We start from the raw sequence: 6,000 nt of genomic DNA on the forward strand, positions 1-6,000 counted from the left end.
ATTTATTTTATTTAATATTGTCTGAATGTTCAAGGCCAGTCACTTTGTCTTTGAGTTCTGAGAATTTGACTTACGCATGAACTACTCTATTAGACATACTTCAGATGAACATTTTATTCTATTTATTGTCTTATTTTCAAGATTTCTGTTTGGTTCTTTTTCAGTATCTCTATCTCTTTATTGAACCTATCATCTATATCCTATACTGCCTTTCTTTTTGTTTCTCTGTATTCTCTTGGAATTCATTGATCATTTTTATAATTATTCATTTGAATTCTTAATATGATATTTCACCCACTTCAATATCTTTGGAGTCAGTTGCTGGTGAATTATGTTAGGAGATCTCATGTTACCTTGTTTTTGTTTTGTTTTGTTTTTGTTTGTTTGTTTTTGTTTTTCATATTTCTTATATTCCTCTGTTGGGTTTTATACATTTATAGGATAGATTTCTCTTCCACTCCTATACTTGAGCATTTTAGGGCCAACCTTCTCTTGCCAAAGTGTCCTAGAGTGATCTAGATTAAAGCCCCTTGTAGGTGTATTATCCACAGCTTTCTGTTAATTTTGTTTTTGCTGTAGAAGTAAATGCCTATGCATGGGGCCTGAAAAACCCCACTTAGCAGCTGTTCCTAGTTGGGGCTTGGTCACTAGTTTTGTTTTGTTTTGGTTTGGTTTTGGTTTTGGTTTTTGGTTTCTTGTTTGTTTATTTTTTCACTTATATGCTTTGTATCAAAGCATTGCTGAGTTTGCATGTGGTTAATTTGTGTCTGGAGAAAGGTGAGCTGTCTCTTAGGTGGGTTTAGTGTAGCAGCAGAGTATCTACCCTGCAAACCTGTAGTGTTCCTGTAGGTTCTCAGCACCTTAAAGAGAGAGAGAGAGAAACAAACAAAAATTGAAGCAAACAATATAAAGCATTAAAATAACTATTCAGTACCTACTATGACATCTGCAACATTAATTGCCACAAAAACAAGAATGATGGGGTCAGCAATTGCCAATAGCCAAAATAATAAATAGCTGTGAACTAGATCTGTCATTAAAGTAAACAGAAGGTGATAACTATGCCACCCACAGTACAAGTAACTGCAACAATATGCATGGTGGGGGGTAGTAATTATATAAATCAAATAGTTCTAAAAGATGGTTAAAAATACAGTTCATTAAGACAAAAGAACATGTAATCAGAAAGTTTATAATGTTCAAAATGTAAACATTTTGCATTCTCTGAGAATGCAGAAGAAATGTAGCAAGTGCTAACTATAAAGAAGGAAGAAAAAAATTGGGAAGAAAAACTAAAGGGAGATTTAAAGAGAAATCAAGAGAATTCGTTTGTGACAGGAGAAGAAAGGAGAGAAAGAGAAAAGAGCAAACAGAAACAAAACAAAAACAAGATGAACAAAAACCTCTAAGTGTCAAAAGATAAGGAAAAATATCATTTAAAATGATAACAATGAGAAAAAGGAAAACAAATGTGTACTGTGTATATATATCCACCAACCAATTAGCACAGCAAGAACATATATACACAAAAAAGGCAAAAAAAAATTCTTAATGAAAAATGAAATAATTATCTCCAGTGAGGTGGTCAAAACTGTCAACAAGGGTATAGGGTCACTGCTCTTCCTGACTGTCCTTATTGTTTCTTCTTGGGCTAGGTACTAGGAGAAGGGTCGGGGAGAGAAAGCAAGGGCTGTGGCATGTTAAGTCCTTCCTCATTTTGTTTTACTTACCAAGCTGCCAGCTGGACTGGCCTAAAACTGAAGCTGGTAAAAATAGCTCTCTATTTCCCTTCTCACCAGTACAAGGTAGGACAGAATGGGAGGCATTGTCAATTTGAATTTTTGTCAAGATAGACCAGATCAATGCACTCCCAAGGTGGTGCTACTGCAGAGTTCTGAGTGAAGTTCTAAAAGCTGGGGCTTAGGACTAATCAGGCCTTAAGGACTCTGTTGGGTGGTTTCTTCTCTGGAGAGATTAGATCAACACACTCCTCAGGGTCAAGCAGATGCTAATCTCTGCTGGAAGTCTAGATATCAGGAGCCTGCCATGAATTCTACTTTCAGGACAGGGGAATCTACCTCCAGAGGCCTCACAAATTCTGCTGCCCAAGAATACTGCATTTCCCAGGCCTAGTCCATGAGTGTATTTACACCTACCTGTTCAGTTTCCTAACCCTGTTCATCTAGTCATATGAGCCGTCAGACTCAAAGGCAAAATAACTTGCACTCCCCTACATATTTCTAACTTGAATCCCACTGGGTACAATCTTCTCTGTGCCTATTTCATTCACATTCTGCTGGGTACACCCTAGGCCACACAATAGGTGTTTTCCAGGTCAGTATGGCAATCTTTGTTATATGCTCTACAGCAGCATATAACAGCATGGCCTCCTCAAGATGGCGCCTGCCTCAGTTCTTGGCAGCCAGTTGAGAAACAGAGCACTGTTCAACACCAGTTCACTGTGCAGCCTGTGGATCACTACATTCTGGCTGTTTTTCTGATCTACATGTTCTTCTCTGCCAAATGTGTTCATTGTGTTTCTCTCTGCTGTGTTATCCCTCCCCTCTGCAGTGAACCAGCATGGCTACCAATGCTGCAACCAGCTTGGCTCCAATGTGCTCTTTCTTGTTCTTCGCTTGATACCCCCAAATTTTTGACTCTCTAAGAGACTAAGAATTCAGTGAATTCTTGTTCACCTTGATGAATGAGCAGTACTCCCACTGGAGCAACTAGAAACATAGTCTTCCTCTAATCCACCAGCTTGAATCTCCTAGGTTAATTTTTTTTTTCATATTGATTCTGAAAACCTACATTGGAGCAGGTTTTGATGTCTCCCTCCACTGTAGCAGATCTAAGTGAGACGAGTTTTCAGCACCACAAAAATGAACATGTAATAAATAGCTACAACTTACATTTTGCAGAGCACTCTGAAGAAAAGCAAACCATCCTCCACTTTAGCATGCTCAGAACTGTACAGCTATTAGAGTGCAAAAATGTATTGAGAGGGACTCCACAGGCCAGTCTAACTTGAGCAATGGCAAAACTACCTACCATCACTCTCAAATAGCATTTAAAGCATTATTCCCGCCAACCCAGACTAATTTCTGATATTGTATGGGTTGGGGTGTAGAAGAGATCGCTAGAAAATGCAAAAGCAAGGGGAGGAGTAAAAGAGTTGCTTCAGGAACAGAAGAGACATTCCTAGTCCACACCAACTGGGTTGTTCAGCCAGTCTAGATAGGAAAGACCAGAGGTAAATATCTGAGCACATAACTGTTTGATATAGACATGTATATGCTTAAGATAAATGTGTAGTTATATATAATCTGTGTCTGGTAGATTTGGGATTTCAAAACTTCCCCAGAGTTCTGCACTGGCATCATCCATTTATGAGCATCTGTACCTATTATAGTGCTTAATATAAAATTTGTTAAAATAATGAATGAACGAATGAATGAATGAACGAATGAACCTTCTGCCAGGAAGAGGATTTATTAATTCAAACAACTTATATTTACTTTGGGCCTCCTGTGGGCTAGAGATTGTGCTGAAGGTACCTTTTCCAGGGCTTCTCCCGCGAATGATACATCCTTGGTCTCTCTAGATTTCATTCTCCCTGCCCTGCCTCCGTCAGAACCCACCCAATTTAAAAATCCACTCAACTCATAGGCATCTCCAGCCCATTCTCAACAATGACCCCACAAGCTGCTCTTTTGTTTCTGAACCCGCTATTGCTCCAAACCTAGTCTCTGATCCTAAACCCTTGGGTCTAACGCCCTAATCTCAATCCTGTCTTTGTGCTAGTTAGCTGTTGTTATGTAACAAACCACTCCAAAACTTAGCAACTTAGTGAAATAATCACTGTTATCGATGGTGTACTTCTGAGTTATTTTAGCTGATTCTGCTGACCAGGGCCAGGCTTGGCTAATATTGCCTGGGCCAGCTCATGAACTTGGTCAGTTGGTGGATCAGCTGGGGCCAGCTAGTCTAAAAGGATCTCACTTGCATGCCCAGCATTTGACTGACTGTTGGTCGGTGTGATGAGGTGTATCTCATTTCCCAATCATGCATCTGGCTAGGTAAGTTTTATTTTGTTTTGTCTTGATGAAAAGAGATAGGAGTCCCAAGAGAAAGAGCAGAAGTGCAAATACCTCTTTAAGCCCAGGTCTGAAACTCACACAGCCTCGCTCTGCTACATTTTACCGGGCAAATCAAGCTATAAAATCAGCCCAAATTCAAGAGATAGGGAAACAAACTCCAGATCTTGATGATAAAATCTGCAAAGCGACATTCTGAAGACATGAATATGAGGAGAGTCCTATTCTGAAGGCCCAGAGATAAAGAGAGGAAGAAAATTGGGACAGTTTTTAAGTTGACTTTACCATAATCTTGGAGCTTAAACTTATTTCCAGAGTCCAAGTCTCCCTGCTTTCCCTGGTGATGTCCAACCTGGCTCCATTCTCTGACTTTCCATCAGAATCTCTACTCAATTTCCAGCCCATTAGGGGGTAAATCCTGAAATCAGCCTTCCTTTCAAGAAGGAAATTTAGACCCCATTCATGAGCCAGTTCCCTTATTATTAAGTAATCTTTCTCCTGTCTTGAAAAAAGAACCCCTTCAGCTATTATTAAAAATAGATATCTGAACCAGGCTGAACTCCAGCTGACAACTGTAATCAAACATCTGATACCCAGAGAGGGCAGACCACATAAGAAGAACCCTTATAAAAGGCTCAATCCTGTGGAAAGACAGAAGTAAAATACTATATCCTCTCAATTCCAAAACACTTTTTTTTTCCACATTTAACATTTCGATGTCTTACTACCAGCGTGTGCCTACACTGTGATAAGGTTGGTGACCGTGCCTCTCCCCCACCAGTCATCCTCAGAAACTAAAGCCGGATTGAAAACATATTTCATTTTTCCTTAATGGGGCCGTGTGACTGCAGTAGGCTGCCATCCCCCTCTGCCATATTCCAAATGAGTGCTTATTAGAATGATTCAGACTGCAGTAGGGGAAAGCAAGGCCACAAGAACTGGTAGTGCTCCCAGAGCTTCTGTGGGATGATCTTTCCAGTTCAGGGAATGAGAGGTAACTGGCAATCCCAGGAAGGATGACACAGAGGACCAAGTGTTTTGCTCACTCAACATGTACTAGAATGCTGGTGATCACGAAAATGAGTAGATAAGAGATCTCCTGTCTCTCCCTTCCCCGGCTATCCTCTGGGATGAAGGCTACTAGTGAATAAAAGGGAGAAAAATGGAAAATCCAGGGAAAGAGAGAAGGCAGAGCCATGTGAAATCTACAAACTGGTTGACAGCCTTTGAATAAGGAGCTGGTATCATCTGGCATTTTTGGTTGATTTCTTTGGCTGGTTGGTTGGTTTTGCCATGTTCTTCATAGGAGTCAAGATGGCAGACTCCAGAGACAGGTTGCCGTGGTTCAAATCCCACCTCCACCAATTAAAAGCTGTGTGATTTTAGGCAAGTGATTTAACCCTGCTGTGTCTCAGTTTTGTATCCATAAAACAGGGCTATAAAGGAATTGATCATTGTAACTTAGAATGTTTGCCACATGGAAATACTTTATTAATATTAATAATTTATTAATATTGCTTTCCACTTGAAAGTCCCTTGAAAAAGAATAATTCCTTTCTCTAAAGAAGCAAAAAAATTAGTCCATCATGTCTCAGAAGTATCCTAGAGACTCTTAAGATTAAAGATTATTTTCCCCTTGAGATTAAAGGCACATGTCTCTTTGGCTAAGATGTATTTTTGGTGTAGGATAAAATTAAAAAACAGCAATATTTTTGGGTGAAGATGAGTTTGCTCCTGAGCATTCTCTTATTTTAAGTGTTCAAAATTTCACCTATCATGAATAAGAACAGAGTAGAGTCACCCTGGCTCAAGTGAGGTGCTGATGATTATTTTGTTTAACCTTGAAATAATTTTCGTATTTCATTAGTGTAGTGTTTGCTGCATGAATTAGAACAGTGTGCAT

Source organism: Ictidomys tridecemlineatus, chromosome 10 (assembly GCF_052094955.1).
Source record: "Ictidomys tridecemlineatus isolate mIctTri1 chromosome 10, mIctTri1.hap1, whole genome shotgun sequence".
Taxonomy (NCBI): domain Eukaryota; kingdom Metazoa; phylum Chordata; class Mammalia; order Rodentia; family Sciuridae; genus Ictidomys; species Ictidomys tridecemlineatus.